Genomic DNA, 24671 nt, shown 5'->3' with positions numbered 1-24671 from the left:
TACTAACTGTATTTTGGATGCCAGTCAGCTCTTTGGGCCCTGAAGTATTCTGTATAATATCTTTATAGTGTCTACAGAGGTACTTCCTGAGCTCCTTTGATGCTTCTGTTGGCTGTTACTTATTCATTGAGTGTTCAAGTGTTAGTATGTTTGAACAGAACAGTTGATTTGTTGGGGAAATTTCCCATCTTTGTCCTTACTTCGCATAATTTCGATGGAGCTCTTGTTTACTTGGGTACTAACTGTATTTTGGATGCCAGTCAGCTCTTTGGGCCCTGAAGTATTCTGTATAATATCTTTATAGTGTCTACAGAGGTACTTCCTGAGCTCCTTTGATGCTTCTGTTGGCTGTTACTTATTCATTGAGTGTTCAAGTGTTAGTATGTTTGAACAGAACAGTTGATTTGTTTGGGAAATTTCCCATCTTTGTCCTTACTTCGCATAATTTCGATGGAGCTCTTGTTTACTTGGGTACTAACTGCAGATGGCAGTAGAACGCCCACTGAAGTAGTAGGATCACAGAAAAAATCTGGAATGGATGCTTTCTGCATATGGCTCGCTGCCATGGGGAGATAACTCACTTGTCCAGATTGACACACGTATCTACTGGAAAAGATATCATCAAGGTAAGAACATTATCTCTTTGTAATAAACACTACTTTTCCTGGATTAATATATGCTGTATTTTATAAATGAATGATGATTTTGAATTTGTGCATATAGAGAGTACAATAGGACACTTGGTATTTACTCTCCCATTTAATGAATCTCCTCATTTAATGGTGTCCTGTGTTGGGACACAATGGACAGAAGGGGAGGTTAGATGGGTTATATGTTGTAGGGCTGCATTTCGATTAAAAATTGTAATCATGTTTAATTGTATGATAAAAGAGCAATTTCTCCCTCTCTCCTGCAGCTAAGTCCAGCTTCTCTCCCTCTATTTCTTGCCTTTATTCTTCCTGTCCATTATCCAGCATATCTCCCTCCCTCCCTCCGAGGTCCATTTCTCTTTCTCACTCTCCTTTCTTCCTTCCTTCCTCCTCCCTCCCCAATCCCCCAGGTCCAACATCTCTCTCCCCTCTGTCCTTCTTAGTCCATATCTTCTCTCTCTCAGTTAGATTATTTCTCTCTCTCACCATACTTGTTTGCCTCCTATTGGCCAGCATCTCTTTCCCCCCCCCTCCGATGTGCAGCATCTCTCCCTCCAGTCCCTTTACCCTGCCCATGGCTCAGCACCTGCCCCTTCCTCCCCTTTCCAGGTCTACCTTAAATCTGTATTTTTTGTGTCTCCAGCAGGAGCAATAATACTCATACCTGCCTGCAGCTTGTTTCAGAGCTTTCTCTCTGACCCTTTCCAACCCTATGCAGCTGGACCAGATTTAGGGTAGATCCAGTGGGGGAGATAATGCTGGACTGTGCACCAAGGAAGGGAGAGATTGACAGGAAAAGCTGCAGTGCAATTAATTTATTAGCCGTAATTCTTTTTTTAAATTGCAGCAGTTATTAATGTGCATCCCTAGTATGCTATTTTATTTCCTTGTTATATTTTGTGTGGTCTGCTAGTATGTTATAGATTTGTGTAAATTATTTCACTCAGCTTGAACTATGGTTATTTGGCAAGCGCTAAGCATTCTAAATAAAATAAATCGTAATAATAAATGTGTTTATTATAAAATATGTGTGTAAATTGATGCCACTCATACTCCACCCAAGCTCCTTTTCCCCCTCCTGCCCTCAACATGCCTACTCTACAAGTACGTGCCTGCTTCCTTATTTTATGAGGCCTTTTACATGTATAAGATCTGACTCGTGTGTATTTATTTCCCCATACCTAAAGTTGTGCACTAAGAATCTTTAAAAATTATTGTAACTATCAAGCTGTACTAATAATGGATATTACTACCTAAAGATCTTAGGTGTAATTCCTATTCTAGTTTCTGATGTGTTCTTAAAACTTATTGAAAAATTTTTTATGCTAATTGTGCTTTATTGTAGGAGGGAGGTGATGTGATGTGAGGGTTCTATGATATATATGATTAGGTTTTTCTTATCTAAAAAATGGAATTCTTTTCTATATGATTTTTTTTTGTATTTAGAGGTACAGTGGTACCTTGGTTTACGAGTGCACCAGTTTGCGAGTGTTTTGCAAGACGAGCAAAACATTCGCAAATTTGGTGGCTCGTAAACAGAGCTTGCCTCGCTGTACGAGCGCCCCCCCCCCGTGATCCAGCATCCCCCCCAGTGATCTGGCAACCCCCCCGCTCGCGTTGCCCCCCCCTCCACCGTGATCATACTTCCCCCCCCCCGAGCAGTCAATGACACTTCCTTTACCCAACTTGGCACCAGTGCCGGTGCCCGAAGATCCTCCCTTTTCTGGCGCGGCCTGGGCTGGGCGGTGCATCGGAGATCATCCTCCTTCTGGTCTGGGCTGGGCTGGACTGGCTTTGAGCATTTTCGCATGCTCAAAGCCTTCTTGTCTCGCTCTCTCCGAGATTGAGAGCGAGACCAGAAGGCTTTGAGCATGCGCAAATGCTCAAAGCCAGTCCAGCCCAGCCCAGACCAGAAGAAGGAGGATCTCCGATGCACCGCCCAGCCCAGGCCGCGCCAGAAGAGGGAGGATCTTCGGGCACCGGCACTGGTGCCAAGACTGCTTGGGTGGGGGAAGTAGGATCGTGGTGGAGGGGGGGCAATGCGAGTGGGGGGAGGATGCCGGTTCGCAGGTGGGGGGAAGCCGGATCACGGGAAGGGGTTTGGAACAGCGGCGGATTCCTCAAAGGGGGGGGAAGAATGGAGCAGCGCCGGTAGCCTCGGGGGGGGGGGGGGGAGGAGGTGGAACCAATCAAAGCAGTTTCCCTTACTTCCTATGGGGAAACTTGCTTTGATATACAAGCAATTTGGTTTACGAGCTTGCTTCTGGAACGAATTATGCTCGTAAACCAAGGTTCCACTGTATATCAATTTTTAATAAACCTTAACCTATCCCAGTTAATTTAATATTTTTTCTCCCTCATGTTGCTGTGTAATCTGCTTTGCACCACTGAGGATCCAGTGGAATATATAAATACCAAATTACTACTACTACTACTATTTATCATTTCTGTTTTGCTGAATTAGATTAGATATGCATATGTGCATAGTTTGTAAAGTTACTGAAAGTACCAGGATATACTTAACTCCACTTCGTCCCCCTGTATATAAGTTGTATATGTATGAGGTTATGCACATATCAAATGGCAAATTTTATAAGCACTTATTTCCACACATGTAACATTGCTTTATGTGTATCAGTGACAGAAGCAGTATATAAGAAATTTAAATAAATAAACAAGCATACTTTACAAATCCTAAGGAGTAATTTTAACTATTATAGTATGATGTGAAGTGGAGTTCTGCAGTGATTAGGAAGGTTCTGTTTTAATCTTGAGGGAAAATAAATGCTGTGTACAATAAGAGTTCAGCAAATCTATCCCTTAACTTGATTACTAGAACCATTGATCAACATAATTATATAGGCTAGTATATAGCACCATCTAGTGGTACTAGTTAAACAGAGTAATTACACAGGTCAACACATCATTTTCATCAGAGTTAATGTTGGGTGGGTTTTGTAGTATATTTCATGCTGATTTCAAATCTATATTTAGTTTTCACTAGCTCGTTATATATAATTATAAACGTTAATTGGGCAATATATCGTGCATTTATAGGCTAAACGTATAAGGAGGATTAACGACAGTTGTCTTTGTTTTTTTATACTACAGACATTATTTACAGTGATTAATATCAGTCTTTATCGTTATTTATCATGCCAAGACATTGCACTAATCATCCAGATAGTTTCTGTTAGGGCTGTGGTTCATTCACAACGAAAGCACAACGTCGCTCAATTACTGTACAGTACTTTTTACCCCTAAATGTAAACCTTGGAGGTAGGGCCACTCCTTGCTTTCCTGGATCTCCCCTACAGGGACTGTAACCCAGCCAACTCCTTTGGAGGATTCCTTTCCTCTTGGTCCTCCTCCAAGAGATCTCTTTACTTGGGGTCTCACTCCTGGAGACTTCTTCCCTTGAAACCTCCCTGATCCACTCTGCTCCAGAACATTTAAGCACCACCTAGCTTGAGCCCCATCCTTCTGACTTAGCCCCTGACATGGCAGGTTAATGCCGCCTGCTGTAAGATTTCTTAACTGCAATATCAGTGAGGGAGTGGTGTCAGGGAAACATAGAGACATGATAGCAGATAAAAGCCAAATGGCCCATCCAGTCTGCTTACCACTATTTCTTCTCTCTGAGAGATCCCACGTTCCTGTCCCATGCTTTCTTGAATTCAGACACTTTCTTTGTCTCTACCACCTCTATCAGGAGACTATTCCATGCATTTACCACCCTTTCTGTAAAAAATAATTTCCTTAGATTACTCCTAAGCCTATCACCCTCTCATTCCAGAGTTTTTCTTTATTGGAAAAAGATTCACACAAAGATATTTAAACGTCTCTATCAAATCCCCTCTCTCCTATCTACCTTTTTTCCAGAGTATACATTATTATTCAAGTTTCAAGTTTATTAGGATTTTTTTATATACCACCTATCAAGGTTATCTAAGTGGTTTTTACAATCAGATACTCAAGCATATTGAGGTGTATAAGTCTGTCCCCATACGCTTTGCGACAAATACCATTAACCAATTTTGTTGCAGCCCTCTGAACCAGCTCTATCATAATTATACCTTTTTTGAAGGTGTGATCTCCAGAATTGCACACAGTATTTCAAATGGGGCCTCACCAGCGACTTCTACAGTGGCACTATTGTCTTCCTTTTCCTAAGGGCCATTCCTCTCCTTATGCACCCAAGCATCCTCCTGGACTTGACCGTCACCTTTTCTATCTGTTTTGCCACCTTAAGATATCAGACACAATCACCCTTGTCCCACTCTTCTTTCATACACAGAAGTACTTCACCCCCTATACTATGCTATTCTCTTGGATTTTTGCAGTCCAAGTGCATGACCCTGCTTTTTTTAGCATTAAATCTTAGTTGTCAATTACCAGACCATTCTTCAAGCTTTGCTAGATCCCTCCTCATGTTATCCACATCCTCTGTTTGTCTACCCTATTACAGAGTTTGGTATCATCTGCAAAAGATAAACTTTACAAGACAGTCCTTCCACAATATCTCTCACAAAGATGTTAAAAAGAACCAGCTCAAGGGCAGATCCCTGCGACATTCCACTAACAACAACCTTTTCCTTGGAGCAAACTCTATTTACCACTACCCTCTGTCTCCTTCTACAGAATCAGTTTTTAATCCAGTCCATCATTTTAGGGCCCATATACTAAGGACCATATCAAAAGCTTTGCTAAAATCCAAGTACACCACATCTTTGTGTTCTTCCTATATCCAACTGTTTGGTCACCCAGTGAAAGAAATTGATCAGATTTGTTTGACAAGATCTGCCTCTTGTAAAACCATGCTGCTTCAGGTACTGCAGTCCTTTTGATTCTAAAAATTTCACTATCCTCCACTTAAGAAGCATTTCCATTAGTTTACTTACTACTGAGGACAGACTAACCGGTATGTATTTCCCAAACTCCTCACTTCTGCTCTTGTGTAGAGAGACTACATCCATCTTTCTCCAGTCCTCCAGGACCACTCTAAACTTTAAAGAAGTATTGAAAAGGTGAGACAACGGAGCCAACAGAATCTCACTGAGCTCCTTGAGTACCCTTGGATGTATTCGATCAGGTCACACCACTTTGTTTATTTTTAATTTAGCTAGCTCCTCACGGTCTTCTAAGAATCTATCCCAGTCTACCACACATTCCATTCCCATTTGCATTTGTTTTCTGTGAGCCAACCCCTGGCTTTTCATCCATGAACACAGAACAGAAATAATTGTTAAGCAGTTCAGACTTATCATTATCAGTTTCTGCAAATTTGTAATTTTTACCCTTGAGCCTCACAATGCCATTTCAACACATCCTCCTATCACTTACATTGCTAAAAAATATCTTGTCCCCCAATTTTACCATATTGACTATCTTTTCTTCCATGTGCATTTTTGCTTTTCTGATAGCTTTTCCTCCTTCTTGTAGCTTTTCCACATATTGTTGTCTGTCTTCCTCTCTCTGTGACATCTTGTAATTTATGAAGGCTAACCTTTTTTCCATTACGTTTTCAGCTGCTACATTTGAAAACCAAAGCAGCTTTCTTTTCCTTTTACCTTTATGTATTGATCTATCATAAAGATTTGTTGCCTTTAAAATAACTCCTTTCAGTTTTGCCCACTACTGTTCTACTTTGCTCAGCTGTTCCCATCCAACTAACTCCTCCTTGAGATATTCCCCCATCATAACAAAGTTAGATATTCAAAAGAAATCTAGAACCTTCAGTCTTAAAATAGGTGCTCTCCTCCTCCTTCTTAATATTGAACCACACCATTTGGTGATCATCCATTGTAACATCAGAAACATTTTCCCTATTTGTAAGCACCAGATCCAGAATAGTTCTATCCTGCAAGAGTTCCGTTACTAACTGCCAGAACGATTCTTCCTGTAGCAAATCCAAGAACTTGCTTCTAGACAACCCCGCAGCAGGGACAGCCCAATCAACATCCAACATATTAAAATCACCTATCATTATTACTTCCCCTTTCATAGCTATCTTGTGAATGTCTTCAATTAAATCTTTATCTATTTCTTCTGACTGTGAAGGAGGCTTTTATATCATACCAACATATATTTTCCATTCCCTCTTTCCATATTAACCCAGAGTGCTGCTTCTTTTCCCTATATGTCCTTCAATTCTGCCACTTTTTAATATTCTCAGCATACAATGCCACTCTACCCTTTTTGACAACCCTGTCCCTATTGAAGCGATTATAACCAGGTATAACTATATCTCAGTCATGATTCTCTGTGAACCACTTCTCTGTGACTGCCACCAAATCTAAATCAGTTTCATTAGAGCCTCTAGATCCGGAAATTTGTTACCCATACTATGTGCATTGGTGGATAGAGCTTTGAACTGCTTGATAGCTTTTCAGCGTCTGATTTTTTTCTGCGTTGGTTTGATTTTGACTTGTGTTAACATAGGACTTTGTTCACCTATGTATTACAACACTACAATGACCCCTGATGCAGGCGTTTTGATTCGCTGAAACACAGTACTGTGTCGAGTCCACAGCTGATATTTGTCCTTTTGTTTTGGAATAAACAAGTTTGTTTTTTATAATTTTGTACTATTGTGGAGTGTTCATTGTCCGTTCCCACTATTTTTTGTGTGATTTTTGAACCCATGGGTGGTTCTTGTCCTGTTGGACTTCTTGCTGTCGGTTTAGAGCTTTTTAGCTGTCACCCTTTTGTCTCATTTCAATAATGGTATTTGATATCTTACATTCCTGAGAGTTATTAATGACTTTGGGGCATTTTTCACCCATTCCCTGCAAATTTAGTTTAAAGCCTCTTTCAGTACATTAGCCAATCTGTTACTAAAAACACTTTGTCCCTTCTTTGATAGATGGACGCTATCTCTGCTCAGCAGCTCTTGGAAAATCATCCCTTGGTCTAGAGAACCAAAGCACTCATGTTGACATCATCAGTACAGCCATTCATTCAACTCCAGCTTCCCTCATTTGTCCTTTACCCACGACAAGAAGGATTGACAAGAATATCATCTATGCACCCAACTGCTTTACCCTGTTTCCTAGAGCCATGAAATCACGCTTGATACGTTCAGTAGGATGCCTATCAGTATCATTTGTGCCCACATGAATGAGCAACATAGGATAATGGTCCTTGAGCTTAATGAGTCTCAGCAAATGTTCCTTTGCACCAGGCAGACAGCATACATCTCTTGGCATCATGTCTGGTCGGCAGATGGGCACCTCTGTACCACAGAAAAGAATTGCCAATCACCACTGTCTTTCACTTCTTATTGGCTACTGATCAGATTAGTTTTGTTTCCTCTTGTTCTTGAGATATTTTTATATACTCTATCTCCAGGGCTACTAACTGGTTTTCATGTTCAACTGAAGATGGAGTAGCGAGGTTCATTTTTGAGGATCTGGTGATTTGTGCCCTGCTGTCCTCTTTCAATACAACACTTGCACCCCTTTGCTGTAGATCCCTGACCCATCCCAGATATGTCATGATACATTTCCGATTATCACAGATGTCTCTTAGTCTTGTTACCTTGTCTCTTAGTTCTTGTACTTCTTTCATGAGGGATTCAATATGCATACATCTTGCACATGAAACCAGTCTCTCACATTGGATCACACATTCAGTTTGGATAGAGGCAGAAACTGTAATGGGAGCAGCAGCAGTAGCTTTGGAGATGCAAAGTTTCTTAGCCATATTGTAACTAGAAGAGCTTTTGAACCTGTGGATAGAAATAAAAAGACCTACTGAAGTTCCAACCCTGTTTTTTTCCTCCTTCACCTGTTAAGCAAATATGAAACAGATATTATTCTTATGTGAGATTGAAGAACATGTTCAGATTACCTCTGTGTATGTAGTTCAACGTGCTTCCTCACCTATTATTGTGTATACAGTGATTTAGGTTATCGTTTCAGGTTTTAGAGATGTATTTTGTGTATCTGAGAGTAGTGTTTGTTTAGTAATTTTAATTGAAGGGATTTAGACCTAGAAATAAAACTGACTATCAACATGTAAGTAATGTGACTTGGTGACATCTTTGATTAACCGTTCAAGCAATAGTAATGCTGCTAACAAGTGGGGTATATACTCTACCTAAAGAATATCTTATTTCCCCTTTCTGATGTAGGGGTAGAAGAAAAGTCAAGGTTGAGCTGATAATCAAGTTCTGTAAGGGAAGAGATACAGTAAACAGGTCTCCTAAAAAAGGTATATAACTAGAGTATAACTTTTATAAAGGAAAGAAAAACCCTTTGTATAAATCAAAAGGCCACCCGACAACAAAGGTCTGAACCTGATAATCTCAATCAATAATGATTTTCTCTTGTTAGAGTTAATTGAAGGAGAATTATAGAGAATTAAGTGGCTTTTTTACATTCAGGTACTCAAGTATTTTTCCCTATCTGTCCTACTGGGCTCACACTCTATCTAATGTATTTGGGGCAATGGGGGATTAAGTGACTTGCCCAAGGTCATAAGGAGTAGCGTGTGATTTTAACCCCCAACCTCAGGGTGCTGAGGTTGTAACTCTAACCACTGCGCCACACACTCCCACTCTATATAGCTAATTTAAGGTGGGATGAAGGGCAGGATGGGAAGGTCTAAACATTCAAAGAACCAATAATGATCTACTTGTAACTATATAGTTGAAACTATGACTTAACTCAGGGATCTCAAAGTCCCTCCTTGAGGGCCGCAATCTGGTCGGATTTTCAGAATTTCCCCAATGAATATGCATTGAAAGCAGTGCATATTCATTGGGGTATGCACATAGATCTCATGCATATTCATTGGGGTAATCCTGAAAACCCGACTGGATTGCGGCCCTCAAGGAGGGACTTTGAGACCCCTGACTTAACTGTATTAATAGTTATACAGATCTACCTATACTAGCAACCCTATTAAATGTCCGTGTCAATCTGTCCATTGTAACTAACCCAACCTCTTGTAATGTAATCCAACCTTGAACTGAATAGGTAAAGGCGGAATAGAAAACCAGATATAACATAATATAACATCTGTGAGCTGTGAAACCAGTCTCCAAAGCTATTATGTATTAAAACACATTTCTATACTTCTGCTTGTGATAGAACCTGCCTATCAACCAGGTGAGTGCTTTAGCTTTGGGGGGAGGGGGAGAAAGCTAGTAAAAAATAGTTATTTAAAGAGCCACTGATAAATATCTTAGTTTCCTCCAAAACTAGTAGTAAGGGAGGAAGGAGTTTCATAGTGGTTAGAGCAACAGCCTCAGCACCCTGAGATTGTGGGTTCAAATCCCATGCTGCTCTTTGTGACCTTGGGCAAGTCACTCAATCATCCATTGCCCCAGGTATATTAGAAAGATTGTGAGCCCACTGGGACAGATAGGGAAAATGCTTGAATACCTGATTGTAAACCACTTAGATAACTTTGATAATAAACAAACAGAGATTTAGCAGTGGTTTTATCTAGTCTGATCAGTAAACAAAATTCAGAAAGAGATAACAGTATGGAATTTTTTTTTGGGGGGGGAGGGAGGGTCGTGGGGTTTTCTTTAGGAAAATTCACAGAAATAGAAGAGAGCCAGAAATCTTAACAGTGAGGATTAGCTAGATAGAAAAATGAGACAATGCCAATGCCATACCACTCATTCCATCACATGCCCTAAAACCTTCAAACTTAAGGGGAAAGGGGACAGGGTTCAGCCTACCTGTGCCTGGTCCAGAAATGCTCTGATAAATTAAAATCCAAGTATAATCCTTGTACAGAACAGTCACAACAGGAAGCGCCAACATTTTACAGAGCTAGAAAATAAAGAATAAATTAGGAGATAAACCACTTCTCTTCCTTGGCTGAAACCCACAGAATTGAAAGGGCCCAAGTCCCCCCCATATATATTACTGGAAGCAATAAAGCAGACTTTCAATTTAATTGGTAAGTAAAATGGCTGCAAATGAAGCTGGGGCCAATTTTGATTCTAATGAGATGGAGAGCCACCAAATATCTTCCCATGCGGGGCCACAACACTGCTGACAAGTATGTGTCAATGACATACAACCTCACCAGCCCACCTTCAAACTTTATTTGGGGAAGGGATCCTGAAGATTGTGAGCATTTCCAAATGCATTTTCTTTGTTTCTTTTAAGAAATGCCTTGTCCTTCAAGCATGTGGTTCTCCCACCCCCCTCCATTTTCCCCTTTCTGTCCTGAGCCTGGATAAGAGGCAGAATAGTAGGAAAACCCCCAGAAAGACATTGGGGGCTACACCAGATGTCTCTGAGGGTTGCCATTGGCCCCCGGGCCTTGCATAGATGAATATTGTTCTAAAAATACCCCTCTTTTTAATCACCGGAAGTAGTGCCAAATATGGGAAGAGTGCCAAAAATCAGGCAGGATATATTCCTTACCAATAATCCTCAGAGAGAGTGAAAAGAGATTCTAGTCCACAAATCCCCTCTGAGCAAAGCAGAGAGAAGAAGCCACAGAGCAGTGGATTGAATAGCATTTGTAGTGCTTGGCCTCTATGGCAGTCTGGGATGAGTGAAGTTGTTAACCTGCTGTGTTCTAGTAGCTGACTGATCAGCTGGTAGGTAGAAGACTACTGAATCTTCTGAGAGCCATGGTGAGAATGATCTGGAAGGGTAACAGCAGCAGGATGAGGAAAGCAGGCCACACATGCTCTGAGCAGTAAGCATCTGTGTGAGGAGAGTGCAGTGCTATATAGTAATGGGCAGGGGTTAGGTATATAGTTCCTTAGATAGGTGAAGAGCAAGCTTCCAGGGCATACAGTGCCCTGAAGGGCTAGTGAACAGCGGCCCCAATGTTGTACAGTAGGCCATATGGACCACACATGAACTAGTGTGAGGAACCAACTGGAGGTGAAAATATAGGCTCCCGGGCATTACAAGCAGTAATGGGGCAAGCTGGCCTGTGCAGCAGAATTGGTTGCTATGCCAGAGCAAGAAAAGGGCAACCTGCTACCCACCATTAAGGAGCTGTATGCAGCAAAAATTGTCAAGCAGTCAATAGGGCAGAGCAGGAAGGCCCGGGTAGAATCCCCAACTCATTCAGTGGCCAGTGACTATAATAAGCATGTAAGTACAAATGATGAGCCGTGGTGTGCATGAGATTAGAGAGGCTATTAACAATGTACTGGCCAGATTGGAGGAAATAAATGAATTTTATAATGAGAATCTGGATGCGATAGAAACAGGATCAGAAATTTGGAGGTGTCACATGAAAGTAGATGCTCAAAAACATAGCACCTGCTTTTATACAATATACATGTTGGTATTTCTAGAATAGAGAATGCATGGTATGGGAGTATAATCAACAATTATTTATGTATTTTGTGAAATACGTGCCTATGTGCCAGTTGTTACTGACACACAGCCATGTATCTTAGAGCAAGTGTAACTTTATGCAAAAAAAGTTAAATAGGCTATTTTATAAAGGCACATAATTGCATATGCTGCCTTAAAAAAATTTTTTTTTAAGTTTGATGGACCTTCAAAATAAGTGAAAGAAAACCAGCAGTGGCATGGTCAGATACAATTCACCTTCAACATTTCATCTTTGGTCCATAGAATGGTACATTAAAAAAAAGATTTTTCATTAACTCATTACTTATCTTAAAAAGCAACCCAAACACCGTAGGGTAACTGACATGACATCATGTTTCACAATCTGCATCAGGGAACCCATGGCCATTTCAGTCCATCGAGTGTTCTGCAACAAAATCAAAATGGTGTGAGCATACTTTTTATATTGTAGCTCAATGCAAATTAATCAGTCAACATTCAGATTAGTAGATGCCAAATCAAATCGGTGACATCACATTTCAGCACAAATCATGACCAGATTGTTGCTTAGCCAAACAGGCCACCAGTGGGGCTGCCTCATTGTCCTTATTTGCATCTCAGCAGGCATTGTTGTGGATTAAATGGATGATTCTCTTCATACACCTTACATAAATCAAAGGGCAATTACAGACAGTAATATGAACAGTAAAGGAAGCATAGTTGTTCCATTGTGCAGAGAAATCTCTATGATCTATAGAACGAATCCACACAGCACCCTCAATGGTCAAAACCCATCATCCATGATTTCCACATGCTTTATGACAAAGATCTTCCAATTTTTCTAATTGGAACACCCCCCCCCAGATTGAAGCTATAGAACATGCCAATACATGAAAATGGCTTGGAACAAACCTGAAATCTTGTTAGAATATGAGAAAGCACAAACTATGTGGTCTTCCACCAAGAAGCCCTGTGTTGCAAAAGGTTTTCATTGCACAAATTACATCCATAAAATTAGCCTTCCTGACAATATATCTAGGGCAACTTCCACTGCACAAATTTTATAAATCTTTATTTATTTAAAAAGTTTCCAGCCTGTTTAAATCCTATGTGGGTTACAAAATCACATACAAATGACATATAAAATACTTACGGCCTCTTTTACAAAGCTGCGCGGCAACAGCCCCGAAGCCCTTTAAATCTCTTTGGGCTTCGGGGCCGTTAGCGCGGCTTTGTAAAAGAGGCCGTTAATAAACATCATTAAAACAAAAATAAAAACAGTAACATATTATTCTTACATCTTCCTCCAATATTGCTTCTTTAAATTATTTACCATGAATCAGTTTTCTATATAGAGTAGTGTCAATTTTTAGAATATATAAATCTAAGAAAACAATACAGTGATGGCATTGCCTAGTAAATTGTAACTATTAGATCCAGAGAATTCAACCACATACAAAATATTGTCAATTCCTCCTGTATAACAAGAAGTCATTTCCATATTGCAGTGTGAGCAAACCAACGAGAGATGTACACATTTACAGTTTTCAGACTGAGCTTAATATAATGTGGCTATGGAAGGAGCACAATTATACTCACCTTGTGGATCATAGAGATTTTCTGTTTGATAGATGACCGATTATGTTGCTTACTTTCTTTTTCTAGTCTGTACTTGTACAATCACAAGGATCTGTTCTAGATTAAATACAATAATGTTAGGAGCCATCGATTCATGCTCAAGTCCTAGTGACTTGATGAATTACAGATATAAAAAGAAATCGGTTTCGTGCTAGTCTGGTTGTTTTCAACATGTCCAGCCATCGGATTGCAAGTCGCCCTCTTTATCTAGTTCCTTTGATCTTCCCAAAGATGATGTTCTCCTCCAATTATCTTTCTCTTCTGATAGTATGACCAAAATAAGACAGTTGTAACTTCATCATTTGGGCTTCGAGTGACATAACTGGTTTCATCTCTTCCAGAATCAATGTTAGTTCTTCTAGTGGTCCACTGAATGCATAAAATCCTTCTCCAACACCAAAGCTCAAATGAGTCGATATTCTTTCTGTCTTGTTTCCTTAATGTAATAATGAGGCATCCCCATTAGTGGCCCACTCTCTAGCTAAGCAATATTCTGTTCAAGATTTGTACTGGAGAGTGATTGATTTTGCACTTTTGGATTGGAGTCATGTTGATTGTATTCAACTATGCAATTTCAGAAAGCAATTTTGTATTTTTCTTCTAAATGCCGTTTCATCTGTTATATTAAATGCTGAATTAGAGTGGATGTCATTGATTTGATTTGGCATCTATTATCCGTATATTTGGTTAATTTGCTTTGAATTAGCATTTAAAAAGGATGCCGATGCAATTTTGTTTTCATTGCAGACTACCCTGATGATGGACTGATATGGCTGTGGGTTCCCTGATTCAGATTGCGAAACATATGTTGGTTACTCTACAGTATTTAGAATGCACTTCAAGATAAGTAATATGAGCTACAATAATAAAAAAAAATTGTTTTGGTTTTGTTTCCTTTATGCATCATTTATGGATTGATGATGAAATGCTTAAGGTAAATTGTGTTTGACCATGCCATTGCTAGTCTGCTTTCACCCTTTTTGATAGTCCATCATACTTTTTGTACAATATGTAGAGGGGTGATTTCTTATGAGACTTGAGTTGTCTATATATTGAATTAGATTGGCACATTGAGTTGTGCCTTCCTTGCGTAGGCACCCTGTTATTAACTTACCCTCTCTATTTCAAAAATATGTGCTATGGTGAAACATTTTCCTTAATGCAAAATTACATTGAGCATGATGAAAGAGATCCAGCAAGTCCAGCCTTTTCTTACTGACTAACACTACTGATATATAATAATACACTGAAAGGTCATTGTGCATGGATAACTAGTTCTTTCTTCATTTAAGCCTTCACTCTTGCCAATGACGTATGACTGGCAATTCTGTAAACTAGATGGTAATGTTAATGTGCCAATTCTGCATGTAAATGTTAAGAATACTAGCATATATATGCGCTTAAGTGTGCAGTAAGCACAAAAATGCTAGTTTGTCATCTAAGCTCTATTCTGTAAATATGCAACTATCTTGCATAGCATGCATTTGCAAGGGAGGCATACAAATGGGCGGGACATAGGTGGAGCTCCCACTTATTCATGTAACTTACAAAATACTGTAAGTTACAATTGGCCCCGCTGCATTTAGATGCTCACACCACTAGCTGTAAGTGTGAACACCTAAATGTCGGGCATTCCAATACAGGGTTACACTAGTATTCTATAATGGAACCTAGACATCTAGATTCTATTATAGAGTAAGATTTTAGGGTCTGATTCTTTATAGGCTATCAATCACATGTCAATCACGCATCAGCGTCCTATGGAGAATCGTGTCTAGTTTTTTCACAGATGTCTTAAATGTAGGCCAGCATTTTAAAGGCCTACATTTAAGGTCTTTCTCGCACCTATGGATATGCGTAGGGATGTTTACCGACGCCCAAGACCACTTTGGGGAAAACCACGCTCACACCTTGGGTGTCTGTAAGCATCTATACTTGTCTCCGTAGGCGCGCAGCAAACGCCTACAATGTAAGCATCTTCCCCCCCCCCCTTTTTTTATGTGCGTCCCGATTGGCTGTGAGACGGTGGTAAGATGCCTACCGCCGCCTGTCTTCAGGATGCGCATTTGCAGAATCAAGCCCTTAGTGCCCACCTAAATGGAGTTGCCCAGTTATGGAATTGCCCATTTAATTTATCCCAAGACAAGCAGAATAGCAAGCACCCCCAGAGCCTGCATAGGTAAACAACCTCTCCAGCTAGAAAAATTTCAGAGGCCTTATTGTACATGCAATCAAGACCTGACTTCACACCATTACACAAAATAACCTCAGTCTATGTATCGACAGAGCTAATAAGACATACCCACAATCTTTATTTCATTTTTGAGCATTGATCACATATGGACCCAAGTTTCCAAGTTTATTAGTTTTTAATATCCCGATCATAAAATGAATATCTGACCGGTTTACAATTATAAATAAAGAAAATTAAATTAAAAAAAACAAACAAAAAACAAAACATAATTTAATATAGAATAGAGAGAAATAAAAAAGAGTGTAAAAGAGTAGATAGAGTGAACAAGTATGACATTTACAGACAAACTAGAAAGTGAGGAAAGATGGGGAGGTGGGAAAAAGTTACATAATTAAAGAAGAAAAAGGATATAGAGGGGAAAGGGGATGACACATAAGGGGTGGGGGCATAATAAAGAAGAAGGTGGACTGTTCTAAAAAAAAAGATGATTTTTTTAAGATTAGGATTTGTCGTATGCATCTTGAAAAAGAAAAGTTTTGAGATTGATTTTAAATTTTGGTAGTTGTAATTCATCACGAAGATATTGAGGGAGAGAGTTCCATAAGGTGGGTGCTGTTATTGCGAAATTAGTTTTTCTAGTGTAATAGGATTCTTCAAGCCCTTATTTTTTGGGTTTTTTTGTACTTGTCCTTTTTGCCTTTTCCTCCCGCAGAAAGAATCTGGCTGGTCTGTTTTTCACAGTAGAGTCATTTCATTTTGTATCAGCTATATTTTTCAGTGACATTGTCTAATGGTGTTTGAACTGTGTGGGTAGTATAGCAAGGCCATATCCAGTGTGGATCCTCATAACTGGGATTTGTAGGGCCTTTGCTTGAATTATGATTCTACACAATGTCAATTTTGCCTGCAGATTACAGAAGTACTGAAGTTTTTCATTCTCTCCCAAATCTCTCTAAGGGGCAAAACTCATAAAGCTCCAGTGCCAGAGAAACACCAGTCTGATTTTAGCAACCAGTGCTTAACACTTGGAGCATGCAAATTATATGCATGCTGTTAGTTTTGAGCATTGGTCGCTAAAGGGGTCAAAATTTTCTGGGGCCAGGCTCACAATAGCTATGCAGTAGGCACAGATCTTGAGAGCATGTCTAGGGAACCTGATCACCTCCCCAGATAAGAAGTTAAAAAGATGGTGGTCCAGGGAACCACCCCCCCAAGCCCCAACACATCCCTGGAGGTCCAGGGGTCAGGCCAGATCATGCACTCAGCTTAACAATCCTCCTTCCTCACCCCTCCTGTGTGTGCCAGGACCCTCCCCCAGGACCCTTCCTTGTGTGCCAAGAACCCACCTTACTTTTTTTGTAGAAGCAGTGGCAGCAGGGATGCCTACTGTCTCCTGTCTAGAGAGTTGCGCGGGGACAGAAATCCCACCCGTCCCCACCAAAGTCCCACCCGTCCCCGTGAGGAATCCCACCCGTCCCCACCCGTCCCCGCGAGGAATCCCCTCCATCCCCGCCCGTCCATATAAACTTCAGAAATAGTTATTTCATTTAATTATGCTACTGAATTAAAGGCTCTGGTAGAAACCCATTTACAAATAAGCAAAAAGACTTTATTAATTTGAAAATATTAATTGGGAAGAATACATACTTTGCAAATGGGTTTCTACCAGAGCCTCTAATGTTTATAAATTTTTATCAACACAACTAATATACTACTTTATCCTGAAGCAAAATAAAAAAAAGAAATATAATTCTTTTCCTACCTTTGTTGCCTGGTTTCTGCTTTCCTCATGTTCTCATTCAATTCCTTCCATCCACTGTCTCTCTTCCTTCTGCATCTTCCATTTGCTCTGTTACTGTGCCTCTCCCTTTCTTCCCCCTTCCAAATTGGTCTGGCACCCATCTTCTTCTCTCCGCTCCCCCCATAGTCTGGCATCTGTCTTCTTCCCTGCCAGCGTCTTCTCCCTACTCTCTCTTCCCCATTTCCATTCAGCGTCCTTCTCCCCCCATCTTCCCCATGTCCTGTCAGCGTCCTTCTCCCCCCTCTGTCTTCCACATGTGCTTTCAGTGTCCTTCTCCCCCCTCTGCTTCCCCATGTCCTTTCAGCGTCCTTCTCCCTCTCTGTCTTCCCCATGGCCTTTCAGCGTCCTTCTCCACCCCCCCGTCTTCCCCATGTCCTTTCAGCGTCCTTCTCCACCCCTTTGTCTTCCCCATGTGTTTTCAGCATCCTTCTCCCCCCCTCTGTCTTCCACAAGTGCTTTCAGAGTCCTTCCCCCCCCGCCCTTCCCATGGCCTTTCAGCGTCCTTCACCCCTTTGTCTTCCCCATGTCCTTTCAGCGTCCTTCTCCACCCCTTTGTCTTCCCCATGTGCTTTCAGCATCCTTCTCCCCCCTCTGTCTTCCACAAGTGCTTTCAGAGTCCTTCCCCCCCCCGCCCTTCCCATGGCCTTTCAGCGTCCTTCTCCACCCCTTTGTATTCCCCATGTGCTTTCAGCGTCCTTCTCCCTCCTCTGTCTTCAAGTGCTTTCAGAGTCCTTCCCCCCTCCTCCCGTCTTCCCCATGGCCTTTCAGCGTCCTTCTCCCCACTCCTTCTCTACCGCCCCGGGTGCAGCACAGCCGGCCAGGTCCCCTTACTTTTGTGGCACTTCCCCGACCTACTGACAACAGCCCCGGTCCGACAAACCTCCCTGCCCTTAACTGCGAATCTAAATTACCTTATTACAGCTGCTGTAAGAAGATAATTTAGATTCGCGGCTACAGGGCAGGGAGGATTGTCGGACCGGGGCTGTTGTTGGTCGGTCGGGGAAGTGCCACAAAAGTAAGGGGACCTGGCCGGCTGTGCTGCAACCGGGGCGGGGTGTGGCGGGGCGGACCGCCCCCTCCCTTGGTAGCCACTCGAAACCGCGAGGCTACTCTCCTCCTTACCTGCACTGCCTGCAGCACAGAGCCAAACGGAAGTCTTCCCGACGTCAGCGCTGACGTCGGAGGGAGGGAGGGCTTTGTTTAAGCCCTCCCTCCCCTCCGACGTCAGCGCTGACGTCGGGAAGACTTCCGTTCGGCTCTGTGCTGCAAGCAGAGAAGGTAGGGAGAAGAGCCGCGCGACTGAGTACATCCAGCCCCGCAGGAACCCCGCGACCCTCGGAGGCGTCCCCACGGGATCCCCGCGACCCTAGGGGGCGTCCCCACGGGATCCCCGCGACCCTAGGGGCGTCCCCACGGGATCCCCGTGACCCAAAGGGGGAACCCGCGGGATTCCCGTCGTCCCCGTTCCCGTGCAGCTCTCTACTCCTGTCCCAGAGCCCAACTCCTCAAAATGGTGGCACCCTGCCCATTCCTAGTGCATCCTGGGATGCACTGGGAGGGTCCTAAACACCATATAAGGAGGGACACTTTTCTTACCCCAATCACATAAGCACATAAGCATTGCCTCTGGCGAGTCAGACCATTAGTCCATCATGCCCAGCAGTCCACTCCCGCGGTGGCCCCCCAGGTCAATGACCTGTAGTGATCTATTACTCAAGAGCATTTTGTCTTGTATAGTAACCCTCTAATTGTACCCCTGGATTCCCTTACTCTTTAGGAACTCGTCCAATCCCTTTTTGAAACCCAAAACTATACTCTGCTCAACTACCCCCTCTGGAAGCGCATTCCAGGTGTCCACCACCCTCTGGGTGAAGAAGAACTTCCTAGTATTTGTTCTGAATCTATCTCCCTTCAATTTTTTTGTGTGTCCTCTAGTTTTTGTTGCCCCCGCCAGTCTGAAGAATCTGTCTCTCTCTACCTTCACTATACCCTTCATGATCTTATAAGTTTCTATCATATCCCCTCTAAGTCTCCGCTTTTCCAGGGAAAAGAGCCCCAGCTTCTCCAGCCTCTCAGCATACGAGAGGTTTTCCATGCCCTTTATCAGAAAGCAAGAGTAATGTTGGACATCTGACCCCAAACAGCATGTTCTAATGCACTGCTACAGGTCAATTTGCCAAATAAGTCAGTGCTTGAAGTCACTAGTGGACAAGCTGAAAGCATTCTCTTATTTAGCAGATGGGTACCCTAAGAGTGCTTCAGAACTAAGGTTCTTGTATAATCCCACTTTATTCTGGGACCAGTGAGTTATTTCAAGTTTCAAGTTTAATAGTTCATTTGATTAATCGCTTAATCGTAATTCTGAGCGATGTACAATTTAAAATATATTCAGAGGGAAACATTACATTACAGACTTTAAATAATAACATTAAATTAAAAATAGCCCAACATACTCATAACATAAGGCAAAAAAGGGAAGAGAAATACAATTCATGATAGAAAAGCAGAACAAAAAAAGGGAAAATACATGAGGAAACAAATAATGTCTACCCGCCAGGACTTTGTAGGAAGCCTCAAACTTCAGAGACTTAAACTCCTCCCCCTCTTACCTCATTACTGTCCCTTCCTACAAGCCAGGCTATAGGAGCTTGTCTTTTCTGCTCGTGTTCTATTTCATGTAATTTAAGTCTTTGTGTTCTTGGTTTTCGCCCTCATGCTATGGAGATTCCCTGTGGGAACAGCTCTGACTGCAGGAGATTGCATACCTTTTGAAAAGTCTGTCAGTACAACCCTGGACATCCTGCACATCAGATCAGGGCTCAGGGACTATTCCCTTGGGAGCTTGCACATCCCAGGTTTGTCCGCTAGTGGGTCAAGCGCAGGCTACGTGAATCATTGGAGGCGTACCCAGAATCAGAGCCAGACCATGTTCCTCTGCCAGGAGTCTGCGCGTCATGTCCAAGGCTGGCAGAGGTACAAGGCCATGGAAGTTCAGCTGGTGGGGCAGTTAGAAGACTAAAAGTCTAGCTTTCCAGTTATCTAAGGTATAGGATCTCCCTGTGAGCTATTTCAGTTCTATCTACAGTGTTTTCCATTCAGCTCAGAGCACTGTGAGTACAGTCTGACAACCTGAATCAGCAATTTTGGGGGGACTTAAAAAGGGGGTTTTGGGTGGTTTCCCTGCATGCCCTACCCCCACCCCACCCCTAAAATCCTAAACTCACCATTTTTGGGGTGTTCTCTTTGGTTTTCCTCGGCTATTTTAGTCAAAATCGGCCCCCGCGGTGGCCATCTTGGATTTTCCCAATTTGATTTTAGTTATTTTTCATACTTACAACTTCATTTTTGCAAGAAAACCACATAGATGGCCTCCCCAGGGCAGGATGTGATGGATTCATGCCTTATTTATGGTGGATGGCTCTCAGATATGCAGCCATGTTTCATATGCGCTGCGGCCCGGATACAATGCCCAATTTCTAAAAGGGTCTTTTAGTGCCTTCTGCCCCGACTCTCATGAAAATGCCATGGGGGGGGGGGGGAGGGAAGCACTGGGGACTGCGCAGGTGATGCTATGGTGAAACACAAGCACATCTCAGGAGATAAACCTCGTAAATCCTCCCACTGTAGAGGATGGGTTTTCCCCAGATTTTATTAATATGCTGTATCAAGCATACTTGGCTAAAAAGTCTCTGCCTGTTTCCACTTTCCATGTGAATCAGGAAATCCGACTTTCTGCTTTTGCTTCCTCTGGCTCGAGGAAGCAGGACCAGGTATTGTGGACCTTGGATGTGCGCAGCCTTTTGTGGTACCTGGAGGTCACTGAGTTTCACCTCTCTGACCACCTGTTTGTTCTGGCGGGTCCCGACCACAAAGGTAGGCCAACTTCTAAGGCCACCATTTCCAGATGGATCTGTAAGGCCATTTCTCCTGCTTATGAGGAAACTGGAAAGAAGCCCCCCATTGAAGTGCAGGCTTATTCTACCAGAGGTGTTTCGTCCTCTTGGGCAGAGTCGTCTGCTGTTTCTCTGGATGAGATTTTCAGGGCCACTACCTGGTCCTCCTTGTATACGTTCACCAAGTTTTACAGGATCGATGTGGTGGCCAAGCAGGATGCTGCTTTGGTGCCTCTGTTTTGGCAGCGGGCTCATCAATCCCATCCTGATTTTCCAGGACTGCTGTGTTATGTCCCACTGGTCCCGGAATAAAGTGGGATTGTACAAGAATGAAAGATTAGGTTCTTGCCTTTGCTAATCTTCTTTCTTGTAAATCCACACTTTATTCTGGGAACCCACCCTATACCTTGCTGATTCACCGATTGCCTTTCCAAGTATTGGTAAGCTGGATTTCTGTTTTCTGACCAGCCTTTATAAGCGTGCCATCAGAATGGATTTAGCACTTAGTTGTTTTTTTTTTGGGGGGGGGAACCCCCTTCTCACAGAGCAGGCTGTGTCTCCTTATAGCACTGTTTTTGTCATTCAGGTTTCTAATGTTTCATGACCTGGTTCTCTTGTTTTTCATTGTTGCTGTTTTGCATTTGTTAATATGAGTAGAATAGACTTGTTGGGGAGTTTCCCCATTCCCTGTCCCCTGTTCTCATCCTGTACAGATGTTCCTGGCTGCTTTAAGACTAACTGATTTCCAAAAGGACAGTGATGAGGCAAGAGGGGGAGGGGTTTAAGTCTCTGAAATTTGAGGCTTCCTACGAAGTCCTTTCAGGTAGACGGAAATAACCCACTGGTCCCGTAATAAAGTGTGGATTTACAAGAAATATTAGCAAAGATAAGAACCTAATCTTTTCTTTACCAGGAAAAGCCGGACATGTCCTCTTTTTCGAGTCGGGGCACACTAAAGATAGTGGCCATGGCTCGAGGCATCCAGAAGTGTGCAGACGTCGCCGTGATGACATCATGCGCATGCGTGACATCATCACGCTGACATCCACGCATGCACAGAGGCCCTCCAGACAGGCCCTGAAATGCCAGTAGGGTGTGCCAGCAGGGAAGTCTAACAAATATCAACTGAGTACCCCCAACCACAGACCTCCCAAACTCCATCCTAAACCCATTCAAGCTCTTCCCCAGACCCCACCCCCTTTACTAATTGTAATGCAATTTTTTCCATTCATTTTTTCATATATATATATATATATATATATATATATATATATATATATATATATATATATACAGCAGATATAAATTCTCAAAACTGACACATTTCAATCACTATATTGAAAATAAAATAATTTCCCCTACCTTTGTTGTCTGGTGACTTTATTTTTCTGTGCTTTTAACTATGTTTCCAGGGCCTTCTTATCCATTAACTGTTTTTCTTTCCGTCTTCACTTTCTGCCTTGCATCCATCTTTCAAAATGGAACAAAACAACAAAAGACCCCCCCTCATCAATACTGGGCAAGTCTCTCAAATTGATATCATCAGATAACATTTAAAGGCTTTTAAATATTTAAACATGCTCTTCAGCATGGCACCACAGCAGTGGTACAACATCGCTGGAAAGGTGCTTGGATTTTAATCACAACACATTGCATGGAGCAAGTAATCTTGCTTCTGCTGGAATGGCAAATGTTATAGCTCTACAAAAAATATTTAACAGTAGACCACTTTTCTTCTGGGACTCCTACCTTCGACTTCCATCCGCACCCTCGGACCAGCAGCAGCAGCTCTGTGTGGTTTTAACTTCGGCACACAGCTGCCGTTAGCACTAATTTAGCCTCGGCTTCATCAGGCAGCCTCGGACCCTTTGCTAGACCGGCCCAAATCGGGCCTAGCAAAGGCCCTGAGGTTCCTGATGAAAGAGAAGCTGGACCTAGTTGGGGGGAGGAAGGAAAAGTGTATAAGCTGACCAAAACTTTTTTTTTCCTTCACTTTCAGCTGAGATCGAAACTGCAACCAAAACTCTTGTATGGTATTGATTGAAACTGAAAATTCAAATTTGGTTGAATCGATTCAAATCAATTTGTTCTGCAAAAAAAAGGGACTTACCAATTCAGGCCTGCTCTTGGGTTTTCCCTCTGCCAGAGTCATTCCTTTTGATGTAACTTCCTGTTTCACAAAACAGAAAGTAATATTGAAACGAAGGACTCCGACAGAGGGGAAAGCCTAAGAACAGGCGTTTGTTCTGATAGGTGGCACGATGTGGTGCTGTTACCCAAAATAACTCTAGAATTGTGCGCTGACAGTTTTCAGTGCCATAGTTGGGAAGGGAGAGAGAAAATTGGCACAATTGTTTCAGAGAGTAAAGAAAAAGTAATGGAGTCCTGTTGCCACACATTTAACTACTGATTCAGAACAGATATAAGTTGAAGAATCAGCTGAGGTGCACTTCCTGCTGACCTGAGTCTGACTGGAACCATTATTATTATTTTTAGTATTTATATACCACGTATAGCCTAAGTGGTTTACATTCAGGTACTCAAGCATTTTTCCCTATCTGTCCTGGTAGGCTCACACTGTATCTAATATACCTGGGACAATGGGTGACTTGCCTAGGGTCACAAGGAGCAGCATGGGATTTGAACCCCTAACCTCATGATGCTGAGGCTGTGACTCTTAACTACTGTGCCTCATGCCCCTTTTGATGCCTGCTCATATGGATCTAATTTACTAAGCTTTTATTTCTTATTTTCTGTCTATGAGGACAAAATTTTAATATCTGCTGAGAATTAACATGGCTTCCCCCACCCAACCTTTTTGATGAACTGTTTGAATGTGCTGTTCTAGGCTGTGAGATAATGCAGCAAACAGTTATGTTAGTCATATCCCTATACAATACTTAAGGTCATGAGAGCAGAACAGGATCTGTATGAATAGGGCCTCTGTTACCGCTGCCGTCGGACCCTTGGGGTGCTACTTTCCACTGAGAGAGAGAGGTTGCTGGCCACATGGTGTGGAGAAGGGAAGAGAGAGGGGATGCTGGTCATATGGAGTAGGGGGGGGGCTGGAGGGAAGAGAAGAGAGAGCAGGTACTGGCAACATGGGGTGGAGAGGGTGCTGAGGGAAGGGAGAGAGACTCTGAAGTGAGGGCTGGAGCTGAAGGAGAAGTGAGAGAGGTGCTAGACCCTTGGGTAGTGCTGGACCTGCAG

The 24671-nt window shown here is 42.3% G+C and overlaps 1 protein-coding gene across 7 annotated transcripts in view; it reads left to right on the top strand.

The window, feature by feature from the left end:
* Positions 1–24671, top strand: part of UBE3C (ubiquitin protein ligase E3C) — a 378461-nt gene that overhangs the window by 296069 nt on the left and 57721 nt on the right. Inside the window, exons 21-22 of one of the 7 annotated variants that reach the window (XR_004538177.1) lie at positions 8785–8864; positions 14321–14404. The exons of 4 other annotated variants lie outside the window; for them this stretch is intronic. The gene's annotated coding sequence lies outside the window, so the exon portion shown is untranslated. Of the gene's footprint in view, positions 1–8784; positions 8865–14320; positions 14417–24671 lie in introns of those variants that run through there. 2 more of the 7 variants (XR_004538176.1, XR_004538178.1) reach the window with 2 other exon arrangements.

This window comes from Geotrypetes seraphini, chromosome 2, assembly GCF_902459505.1.
Source record: "Geotrypetes seraphini chromosome 2, aGeoSer1.1, whole genome shotgun sequence".
NCBI lineage: Eukaryota > Metazoa > Chordata > Amphibia > Gymnophiona > Dermophiidae > Geotrypetes > Geotrypetes seraphini.
The sequence above is the reverse complement of the archived record's forward strand: the minus strand, read 5'-3'. Positions and strand labels throughout refer to the sequence as shown.